This window comes from Lepisosteus oculatus, chromosome 9 (genome assembly GCF_040954835.1).
Source record: "Lepisosteus oculatus isolate fLepOcu1 chromosome 9, fLepOcu1.hap2, whole genome shotgun sequence".
NCBI classification, from domain to species: Eukaryota; Metazoa; Chordata; class Actinopteri; order Semionotiformes; family Lepisosteidae; genus Lepisosteus; species Lepisosteus oculatus.
Genome location: NC_090704.1, coordinates 9363017 through 9375070, shown reverse-complemented (window position 1 = coordinate 9375070; position 12054 = coordinate 9363017). Strand labels below are relative to the sequence as shown.

Below are 12054 nucleotides of genomic sequence, written 5' to 3'. Positions count from 1 at the left end.
TACAGTAGATCAGGTTGTTTCCCAAAACTGAGCAGCCTGGAAAGTAGGAAAATCGAATGGCACCTTTGAAAAAAGCTACAACGTTCAGTGGCTCAGATGGAAGACAATGTCCATGGGTCAGTAATAACCCAGTAATTGTATGGGGAACATACAAACATAAAGCAAAGTATTGGCAAATCTTTGATGAAAACGTCCCTTTGAACTAAAACTGGCATGAAGATGCACCTTTAAACAATAATTCCAAACACACGGCCAAGGCTACACTGGACTGTCTTAAAAATAGAAAACTGATTGTCCCCGAGTGGCCCAGTTAAAGTCCTGGCGTAATCAGGAATAGACCTGAATTCTACTGAGGGTCTCTGGTAAGACTTGAAAAGTGCTGTCCGTATTGTAAGTGATATCCATGCATCTTGGAGAGATCTGAATAGTTGTGCGATATTAACTTTAAATGTTTAAAATGTTTAATTTTTCTCTTCAGTTTTGCTAACATTTACTGCAACTTATCTTTCCCTTAGAAGTATTGAGTTTGAGTATTCAGGTTTTTAATAAAATAGCTATTAAAAAACGTGCATAAACCATTTTGTAATTTCTCAAATTTAATACATTATACAGTATAAAGGCAGGTATTTAAGTCAAATTGAAAGTTAGCAGGAAAGTACAATACTCTGAGAAATCTATAACGGATTACATAGAATCACAGAATTATATCAATGCAACAGATTTAAATGCCAGTTAAGGTTTTAAATTTGCTGCAACCCCGCCACCACCCCACCACTACCACGGACCAGAGTACTCTCTGCAGACAATGACTGTGAACTTTGATTTGTTGGAATTTCAGTGAACCTTGCTGTTCAGCCTGTCAATCAGTATAATGGAGAAGGTTAAAGATTAGCACATGGAGTTTAACAGATCCAGTCAAACATCCACAATAAGTATGATCTGTTATGGGAATTTCAATAAGAGACCAATGATCCAGCAAGGAAGCATCTTCTGAGAGTAGTTGGAGGGATTGTCCCATTCGAGCCCTTCGAGTGTGCTAACTAATGAAACATGGCAGAAGCGTGATCTGTCCTCAAGTTTATTCAGATTATCCTACAGATTTTGACCATTTGGAAATGGTATTTAATACCTCTTTTACTCTAATGTACCCTGCTTTCAGCATGTTGATATAAACATGGTAAGTTTCTCCATGGTCTTAATCAGAATGGCAAAATCATTTTGGAGAGAGCAAAGCAAAATGCTGTTACATTGCACTGCCTCACTGCCTAGGCCAAAGGTCCATGGTCAACTGCATATAGTGCTAGCTGTGGGTCCAATCACCCGAGTAGACACTTCTTTGAAATACTTTACATGCAGCGTAGTGTAAGGAGAAATTATTTTATTTATAGTAGCACAAAATGGATGCTTGCAAAGTGAACAACATGTACAGAAAACTAGGTTTAAATTATGTTATGTGTTGTGTAAGATGGAAGACTAATGAGGAACATATGAGAAACTAATGAGGAACAACCATTTCCTTGTGCTTATCACAAGCTTCAATTTCACTGTCAAATATTCAATTACTGCATGAAAGGAAACAAAAATGTGTCATTTAATTGTGACATTAAGTGACCTCTATATATATATTATATCAAAACAAGAACTTTTAATGAAGCTAATTAATGCTGAAATTATTTAGTTTAACAGTGCCCTATTAATGTAAAAACGTACAAAATCATTCCTGGGTCTTTTTGTTTAACTTAAGTCTTTGCTTTGATGAACACTATTAATAACAGCCCACAGCATTACGTTACATCAAACTTATAAATAATGTAGTTTGGAAAATTTGTTAAATTAAATTTTCACTGTTTTTGCAGTGAAAACAGACGGAAGTTGAATCACCAAAAGAAAAAGCATTTATTATAAGCATTTATTATTCTACAAGGTCACCTAATAAAAAAAAATACACACAAGAATAATAATTACAAACAACCAATTTCAAAAGGTATGTGAAATAGAAAAAGATCTGTATTTTTTCATGTTGGTATATGGACAAAAAACCTTCACCATTAATGGCTTAAGTAATAGCAAGCATGAAGATGGGCCAAAAAAAAGGATAGAAGGAGTCTAGATCTGTCTCCTTGGGGATGAGGTGCTTTGAGTGACCTCCAGCAATGAAGGCTTCTGAAGCTGCTGCAGCATAATCTGCTGTAAGTGATGTATTCATGTGGTTGCTGATCAAACAGGGCAAAGTGAATGCCAAGAACTGTTAAATCAGAAACAGAGCAATCTGGATGTGAACCTGCATTTGTAACAACTAAACCTCGAAGAGAATCACAATGTGTCAAGTTAATTGCATGGTAATCTCTGCTTCACCTTAGCAATGCAGAGTGCTTGATTCTTGTGCTGAGTGCTTGAATTGCATGGCTCATGAGTGTCACCCAAATTCATCTGCTCATCAAAGATATTATACAGATGTAAAAAAAAGAGATGAAACCCTTACAGTAGGTCTGATGGTTTTCATCAAAGATTTTAAACTTAGATATCTAAAAAATGTGAATTGGACTAAGTTTCATTATGAAACATGACACATTGCCAAAATGATAACATTACAAAATCCTGGCAGTGTTTTAACAGCCTCAGCTACTGTACAGTATGTCACTGTGGGATTTTTTTCTTTCCTTGTTAGATTCCTTTCCACATCATCTTACTTCTACATGTCATTAACTGACAATAACACAACAATGATCATAATATGCACCATGACATCTCCACATACAAAGTAGAACCACCTTCTAGAATGAGTTTATCAGCTTTCAAAAGACTGAGCTTGACTGGTATTTGGATGCCATAAACGGTAGGAATGGTGTTGTTTCACTAGTAAGTAATCTTTTGGCAAAGAGGTAAAACTGACGACTTGTTCATTAAAATTCTTACAACATTGTGCATAAATGTAGGAGTGTTAACTTCCGTGTCCTAGCTAAATACTCCTTTTGAATTGCAAAATCTGACCTACATAAAGTTCCCTCTTATTTCAACTGGTGAAGCAATTTGTTTTTTACCTGATAAAAACTAAGAACCATTACAAAGGAGAGAAGGCTATTTGGCCCTTCAAGGCCCGTTTGGTAGTAAATAACTAATTGATCCAAGAATCTCATCCATCCATTTCTTGAAAGGAGCCAGGTCTGCTTGTGTAGTGGGGCTGCCAGTGATTACTCAGTGGTTGATGAAACAGGTTCCCTCCTGTATTTAAATTGCTTTGGATCCTTTGGGATGAAAAGTACCACAATACAATTATTAACTATTTTACTGTCATCCAAAGGGTCTGTCAAAGTGAAAACAATATTTTTTGGTGAATAAAACACTCCACTGTTTGTGGAGCAAACGTTAACTCTGAATTGCATGCAGATCATTTTATGCAGATGGATAATCAGTCATTCTGCCGATGCGTTGGTTATTTCTCCCTAGAATCTCTCATGCTGTAATCACTACAGTCTGAAAACAATTACACTGATAGATCAGACGGATTTGACCGTCCTAGGCCAGTGTGTCGCCAAGGCCTGTCCCTCAGAGTGCCAGGTTCCTGGTTTCTCAGGATATGTCTGCTGATTGCTGAAGCAGAAAATCTCATTCTCCAGGCAACTTCTCTCAGAGACAGGCTGTCTTCAATCATGCCGATAGCAGGCAGGCGATCTTCATTACACACAGAGGGACGTGGTCGTATGTTTCAATGCTTTGCATTAATTAAAATCTTGTCTTTTTGAAAGGCTGCTTATGCAGATTCTTAAGGCATTTTGGCAATTTCAACTCAAGTACCAGACACTTAACACCTGGTGCTATAAGGAAATCACATAACACACGTTCAACCTTTTGTTGTCCTAAGAAATGATACTACACCATCACTATTTAAAAAAAAATTGTTGGTTCCCCCAAAGAGCTATTGATGTAAATCTTAAGAAACACTTACAGTACCTAACTTTACTACAGAAATCACTCAATTTAGGATTAACTAAGAACAAACAATATGACACTTACATGTACAAGTAAAGAAGGAAAGGTGAAATATCATGTCATGTTAGAAATACAGTATTTTAATGAAGAAAGGAAGCTGGAATAGAAGAGCCACAGATCATGAACATTAAGTTGCTGAGAAAGAACTTTCTAAACTTAAGTAACATCTACTCTGAAGAATGTTATATCCTAAAAAAGAAACAAGTATTTTTCTCTCCAGAAACCTGAAAGGTAACAACTGCAAGGTCCTCACATTTGCTAGCCACAGTAGGCCACTGTTTGTTTCCATGGAGATCTCACACTTCACTTACTGCTACATTAACATACAGGATGGGTCACCAGGCACTTTGCTTGGCCTGTTGATGCAAACATACAGTATCGACTACAGAAGAATGAAATTTGGCATGTAGCCATAAGGGGCCACGTATAAGGGTGACCAAGCAGTACTTATAAGAACCGGAGATGACCTACTCACCCTTAGTGTTTTTCTTTCTTTCACACCAACTGTACTACCGTACATCACATACAGTACAGTACAATTTAGTCATCAAATGCAACAATTACTTGCAATGCAGGAGAACATTTGTCAATGCATCTCAAACTTTGTTTACATCAATTAAGAATAGTGTTAAAAATGAAGGGGAGCCATTCAACCCATTGTGCTCATTTTGCTGATACATGCAATATGTACATGATATTAGCCTTAATTTCTGAGATCTTAGCACACTAAAAATGTATTACATAAGGGACAGGAGAAAACTAAAGCTGTCTGATATCAGCAGTGCATTTGGTAAAGGAGTTAATTAAGTAATGGGCAACATGAGCCAAAGCTTTACTAAATGCTGTTTATAAACTGTCCTGAATGTGTCAGGGTTTCAAACGATTAGCACAGAAACAGAAGGCAAATCAACCAAAGTGAAATCCTGCTCGGGCTCTACAATAGAGGGCCTCATCTTTTCCACAGTGAAACGAGGTTCAGCACACCATGGATATTACAGCAGGAGTTCAGCCTGCAGGCAGGGGTATGAGCTCTATTGAGGGATTGAGTTTGTAGATCAAAATTGCACAAGATGGAGGGTCACATGCGATCAGGTGAAATGTTGTCCCCTGGGAACAGAGGTGCCAGTAAATTACACTGTGCAGCACACAGTTGCACAGGGACATGCTATGACACTGCTGCTCACAGGGAACCCTACCTTGTGGTGACAGGAATGAAGATGATCCTTTTGTGTTGATTGATTAAAAGAGCAATCAAACCAAACTTAGCCAGGAGTGAAATTACTAGACCATCTATTCACATGTCACTCAGTATCCTGAGCTCCATGTTTGCTGAATACTGCCAATGAAGCCAACTGCCTCTTCAAGACTGGTAATGCAACAGATGGCCAAAACTGCGCTGTGTGACTTTTCATATATAACACCAGATGCAGTCCTTTCTTCGGTGTTGTGCTGACTGATTTTCATTGAACTGACTCCTTTAATGCTGAAATTTCACTTAAACAACATAATAAAGACAAAATAAAATACAGTATAGCTTTTACATAATGTATTTTGCTTGCTTTCATTATGGGATTTTTTTTTATCAGAGTATCTAATTTACTTTCAGCTCCTAAGGTAGTTAAAAGGTAAAATTGCTGTGCAGGAACTCACATGTCCTGCTGTTCAATGCCGAACACAAATGATAAGAAAACCTCTACTCAAAAAGCACTTTTAACCTCACACTTTGACCAGGAATAAAGAAATTCTGATCAGCAGCTCAAAGCAACGCATTTCAGCTGGGTTAAAAATAAACAGAGTTAAATAACCAAGCGTATATAGACCTCTTTTCATCCATCTCACAGAATATTCTTAGAAGTGACTTTATTTTAAATCATCATCATAAACTTTGATTTGTTTGTGCAAATCAGTATGCCTGAACGTTCTGGTTATTTCTCTAGTTCTTTCTTAATGTACCATAACATTCCATACTAGAAGGTAAAAGTAAAACAATCGTAACAATTATGCCTGGTTTAACTAATATATATATATATTTATAATACTTGTGAACACAAATTAAGAGTCATTTCTATCAGAGCTTCAAATTCTAATAACAAAATGAACTGACAAATGTTAAATGTAAAGCATAACGTACTTAATACTTGGGTGTTAATTTGCCAGGCTGAGGAAATGACAGTGCTGACCTTAGGACACACAACACTCCTGTCAAGGAATGAATCATGGAGCATGTTGCGACAGAGAAGCTAGAGTGGAGTGTGGGGTGCCAGAAAAGTAGTTTTGTGCTGCCAGGGAGTACAGTATATATCCGTACTGTAGGAGAACAGAAGGGCAACATTATAATTTGACCTCCTCCTGAACTTGTTACCAAATAACACCTTTTCTTATTTAAATAAGATGTTGTCTGTTTCTTCCCTTCAGAGCAAATAAAGTAAATAAACTATATGAGGTACAGTATATCCAGTGCATCATACATAATTTATTTTAATTATGCATAGATTTAATTTATGCATGCCTACACTTTATGTTATATACATACTGTTCCATTCCATAGCAATATTCTAAAAAAATAGCCTCATAGCAGCATGTGTGACTGGATGATATTTTAAAAGTCATGAAACAAATCACTGTCATGGCATAATGCAATGATCTAACTTGACTGCCAATCTGGACAAAGCAACCCAATCAAAATAATATGATTTCAAGTGCAACATCCTGCAACACTGAAAACAGTTGAAAAGTAATAAAGTTGAGAATTCACAATAATTTAGAATGTGGGAAGCACATCATCAAATTATATTACAGAAACATTAATCTAAAGTTTCAATATTTTACAATATAAGTCCTATATTATTCCTCCGTACTGTATACCATATTTAAATATATAGACTCAAAGTTTAAAAAATAACACAGGTGACTACCTTAAAATATACAGAAGTTATTATACTGTAGCTACAGTAGTTATCTTAAAATTTGATTAAAACAGTCTTGATTCATTAAAATACACACTTTTTAAATTAATCAGATTTACATATCAGTAGTTTTAATTTGACTTTTTAATGTCAGAACATAGTTTTTAATCAGGGTTTCTCTGAAAAACAGAGGTTCTCACAGCAATCACAGTCAGGACTAAAACACACAGAATGCCTCTTTGTATAAATTCTGCCTTTCTCCTATTTTTTTAATGAACACTAATTGCAAACTGGGATCATTTTAATGAATTTTATGCACATAAAGGCACACTGCAGTACGTCCAGAAATTGAAATATTATAATTTAACTTTTGACAGGAATCCCAAAAAATTACAATTTAATTGCTCCAGAGCTGGCAATTATTTGGACATTTAGAAAGGCACTTCTAAGGCAGGCTGAAATCATTTAGACTACATCTTATGCGCACTATGAACAGTGAGGTCACAGCACTGTTGCCACTGCACCATAAGTAAATATGCTAAAAAAAGGCAGAGCACCCACTTACATCCATATTACACTGGAGGTAGTTTGTGTCACTAAACAATGGAATATTTTATCTTTACTAAATTCAGCCATCATACTTTGTTAAGTATGAACTGTAGAAGGTACACTTCAATTCAATCAAGGCTGTTCTGGCTTCATTCAGAACACCAACATCTTCAGCAGTAAAAGAATCCTTCTCATCTTTCTAAACTAGTGATCTAACAACACATTTTCTAATATACAGCCTCAGCTACAGCTTCTAATATACAGCCAAGTTTTAATATCCTAAATTAATTGATCAAAACACTCTAGGCAAATTACTAAGCCAATACCAAAAGCAAATGTGATTTTCTTTTAGGGCTGCACACTACATTAATATGGGTGGTGCGTGACGCACTGTTCAGAATTGCTGCTTTGCAGTGCTGGGGTCTTGGGTCCAAGACTTGAGGTGCTATCTGTGTGGAGTTTGTCCTGTATGTTCTACAGTACCTGTGTTTGCATGAGTTTTCTCTGGGTGCTCGAGTTTCCTCCCACAGTCCAAAAATATACTGTTAGTTAATTGGCCTCTGGGAAAATTGGCCCAAGATGTGAGTGTGGACATCTCTGCCCAGTGATGGACTGGTGTCCTGTCCATGGTCTACCCTGTCTTTCACCCACTGCTTACCAGGATAGGCTCCAGATTCCCTCCGACTCTGAATTGGAAAAAGTGGATGAATGTAAACATTAACATTAAATTCCATGGATTACAGGTACGACAGAACGTGTTGTAAATAAAAGCCTTCTGTATCTGTGTCCTCTACTGTGTGTTTGGTGTTGTGTTACATTGCATCCTAAAGTTTCCCTTTGTCACAGCTGATCATAAGAATAAAGCAAAGAAGTAATCTGACTTGTATTTGTTCAAACAAAAGAGGCCATGTACTGTTTGAGGTCAGAGGTAACAGTATGGTCCTGTGAACTCTTCAATGCTCTCACTCTTTATCTTGAAGTTACCAAGAACAGTCAGCTAGATACAGGGACAGACATATTGGCTGAAGGCAAAAATTATCTGATGGCATTATCAAAATGTGAAATACAACAAGGAACCACAAAAGATTCATCTTGATTGGGTAAGGGGTATCAAAGGTGGTTCAAACAGTGGTTCAACCAACAAACAGTTCAACCACAGGGTTAAAAGAACAGTCTGAGCCCTGTTGTCAAGATAACATATTATGAAAATTGGCTACAGTAGGTCATTAATCAACTGAAAATTGAATTCTCCAAGAAATGGTATAAAGTACAACTGGGACTAGGAACACTTGGGTTGGTCAAGGTATTCTTGGTGTATTGTGTAGTAACCAACAGAATTTCTGGACAGCTTTGATTTCCCTTTGCTGTTCCAATTATAGGTAACTCTGCTACAGTATGTGTGGTAATCACAACATAAAAATGGAATGTGGGGGAGAAAAATGTATACAGTCTTCTTTTCACCATTCCAGATGCAAGAAAAATGTGGTTATAGCCCAATGACACATTGAAAAATTAATACAGTACAGTATATATACTGTATAAGACAGCCAATCCAGTGCACCTCTGATTGTGCACAAACACATACGTGAAAGCAGCTGGTAGCAGGAGCAAATATATTGCTTGATACGATAAACACAATAAGCAAATATTCATCATATAACTCATAATTCTAGAAACTTGCTCTGCTGAACAGATTCTGCCTTAATTAGTGCCTCCTTGCTATAATACTTCAAAGACACACTGAGCATAAAAACTCAATTTCTACTTTTTTCCACTTACAATGAAGTGCATAGATGGTCAAAGGTGGCCTGATAAGAGTGTACTCTGCCAGTGAGATTGTAGTTATCTGGCATGACAACATACTAATGCAATAGAAGAAGTAGTAAAATTAATAGCTTAAATGCCAGCAATTAACCTCAAAGAGCCCAGTTTTGGTACAATTTAGATTAGAACTATGATTGAACAAGTGAGCCAAGATTGCAAAAATTGAAAGTACAGTCACATCATGATTATGGATTATAGCAGCATTAATGTATTGAATTTGATGCTATTGTGGACACATGGCTCTGCTCTACAAAACTACAAAAAATCTGAGCGTACTGCAGTTCAGTTTGGTCCAAGTAAGTAGTGCTCAAGTGTCAAACTCAGAAACCTCTGTCCTTCATCAACTGATTCAAAGCCTCATATTATCTCTACCATGTCATCACTGATTACTGCTTGCCACAATGATAATACTGCTGTTGTTCCAGAACTTATTCCACTTGCCCCTGCCTTCCCTACAATAACATTTCACACAAGGGTTTATCATTAGTCAACTGCGCTTTGCAGTTTGAAAACCAAACCGCAACATCCTGAAAAAGTAGACTTAAAATGTCCTCTTGTCAATGATCATGGGTTTCTCATCTTTCAGAACAAGATTCCTCGGAAACAGGGAATCTGTGGTTAGCCTTTGTGCTTCTTAACGAAAAGGGGAATGATTTAAGGTCTTTGGAAGGTCATGAAAACTTTTTTTTAATTTCATAAGAAACAAGAAAACAACAATCGGGTACCAATCTTTGAATTAAACACACAAAACATAGTAAGAGGTTAACTAAAACCAAAAATGGCATAATAAATAAAGTGATATCTATTACCAGTTCTGTCCTACATAGCACTGAAAGTATAGTAAAAAGTATGGTAGTATTCTTAAAGCTTTCATAATCAACTTTGGATATAACAAGGAAACTACTTCTTCTCCAAAGTCAATCGCTATTGACCACCAAGCTTCCTCCTAACCTAATCCACACATACAAAAAAAGTTTTATGCAACTGCTATAAACCAAATTCATTGTTTTTAGAAAATAACACTGAAAGCAAAAAAATAGCAGGTCCTTACACAGAGGTGAATAAAGATCATAGACTTTCTTCTGGTGGTATAATATCACACAACCAAATATTGTTCAATGCGCTTCTCACTACAGACAGTACACGTTCCTGCAAGTACAGCAGGCCTGCCTATGTGTTAATGAAAATAAAATGTATGTAGATGTTCTTGAATAGACAGATTTAGTTACTTTCTTTTAGCACCTTCTGCATGACAGATGGTAGATACTGATAATGTTTGCCATTGATATACATTTATATTGTAGTGGAAGCAGAAGTATATTACATCCTAAGTATGCCAGGTTTCAGGCAATGTTTTGTAAAGTTGCTGCCTCAGACTATTGGCTGAAATTACTGTAATTAAATGCTTTATTTATTGCCAACTATATTAATACAAAAAGAAGAACAATACTTATACCAGACCTGCATATAAGACACAATAGATTACCAATTAACTTGCCAATCAATATAAACCTTTTAAATTATTTCATTTAATAAAATTCAAGATATTTCAAACATATTTTGTGGCATTTGACATTATAGTGGATACATTTCTGTATAACTCTCGACAAAAAAGCTTTGCATTGACACATAGTGAAGAAATGCACTAGCTTTTGTTCCTAATTTATTATTCTTGATAATTTAAATAGTAGAACACTGTTAACACGTCTCTACTAATTATTTTCATAGGTCTATGTACTTGCTTACTTGAACACATAATCTTTTTTTGAAGCCTAAAATTTATGTTTATGAACTCCTAAAACTCTCTGTTCTAGCATACTGTATACAGTATGCGACTTGAAGAAATATACTGTATGTGTGGTCAGTGGACCTTAGCCCACTGTCGTGCTATTTATACAGTATCTTATTCAAAGTGCATCAAGTAAGAAGCTGGAAACATTTCAAACAAAAATTCGAAAACAACATTGTATATGTAAAAAGTAAACTCACAGAGTAAGATCTTATTTAATTTGAGTATGTATAGTTAATCCTTGTAATTTTTGTAAGTAATTCGGTTTTTTGTAAATCTATTTTTTGTAAAATAATTTCTAGTTTTGTTGTAAGAAACAAGAAAAAACAGATGATTCCGATATGTGATTTCGGTTACTCCGAAATCCCCATGGGACAGGCTTTGAAGAAAAGCCACTAAACCTACCCTTAAAAGTTTGCTGATGACGAAATGAGTAATGAAACAACATAGTTTTGATGAACAGCGTGAACGGTCATTGCTAGCAGCTTCCTTGCACAATTTGTAAATACACTATGGGAAAAGAGACATGTGCAGTGCAATCTAAGCAGTCATGTACAAATGTGTTGTTCACAACAACTGTAACCTGGATCGTGATTTTCAGCAATTTAGTGTGAACTAAGCCTTAAAACATGAACGATCACATAGAGTAGGGGTGCATCGTTCCCTGTGTATTTAAACTAAAACTGCATCTTGACATCAAGCAATTTAATCCGCTTTTCAAACCTTTTTCATTTAATTTATATCTGATACAAATATTTTCTTGCAACTACATGAAAACGACACTGTGCACATTTTATGACTAAACACACACGGCTCAGCACTGGACATTAACAGCAGTCAGCGTTTGACTGTACGTTTCTGCTGGCTTTTCTATTTAGCTCCCTATCTCTGGCTTACTGTACGTACAGTAAGTAAAACATGGAATACAAAGTTATCATAATTTTGTCAGATACAGCACTATCGTGCCGAGGTTGTCATTAGCTGTCCGAAACAAAT

General features: G+C 36.1%; 1 protein-coding gene across 1 annotated transcript in view; it reads right to left on the bottom strand.

Moving 5' to 3' along the window:
• Nucleotides 1-12054, bottom strand: part of LOC102688311 (dihydropyrimidine dehydrogenase [NADP(+)]) — a 201412-nt gene that overhangs the window by 188709 nt on the left and 649 nt on the right. The window lies entirely within an intron of this gene.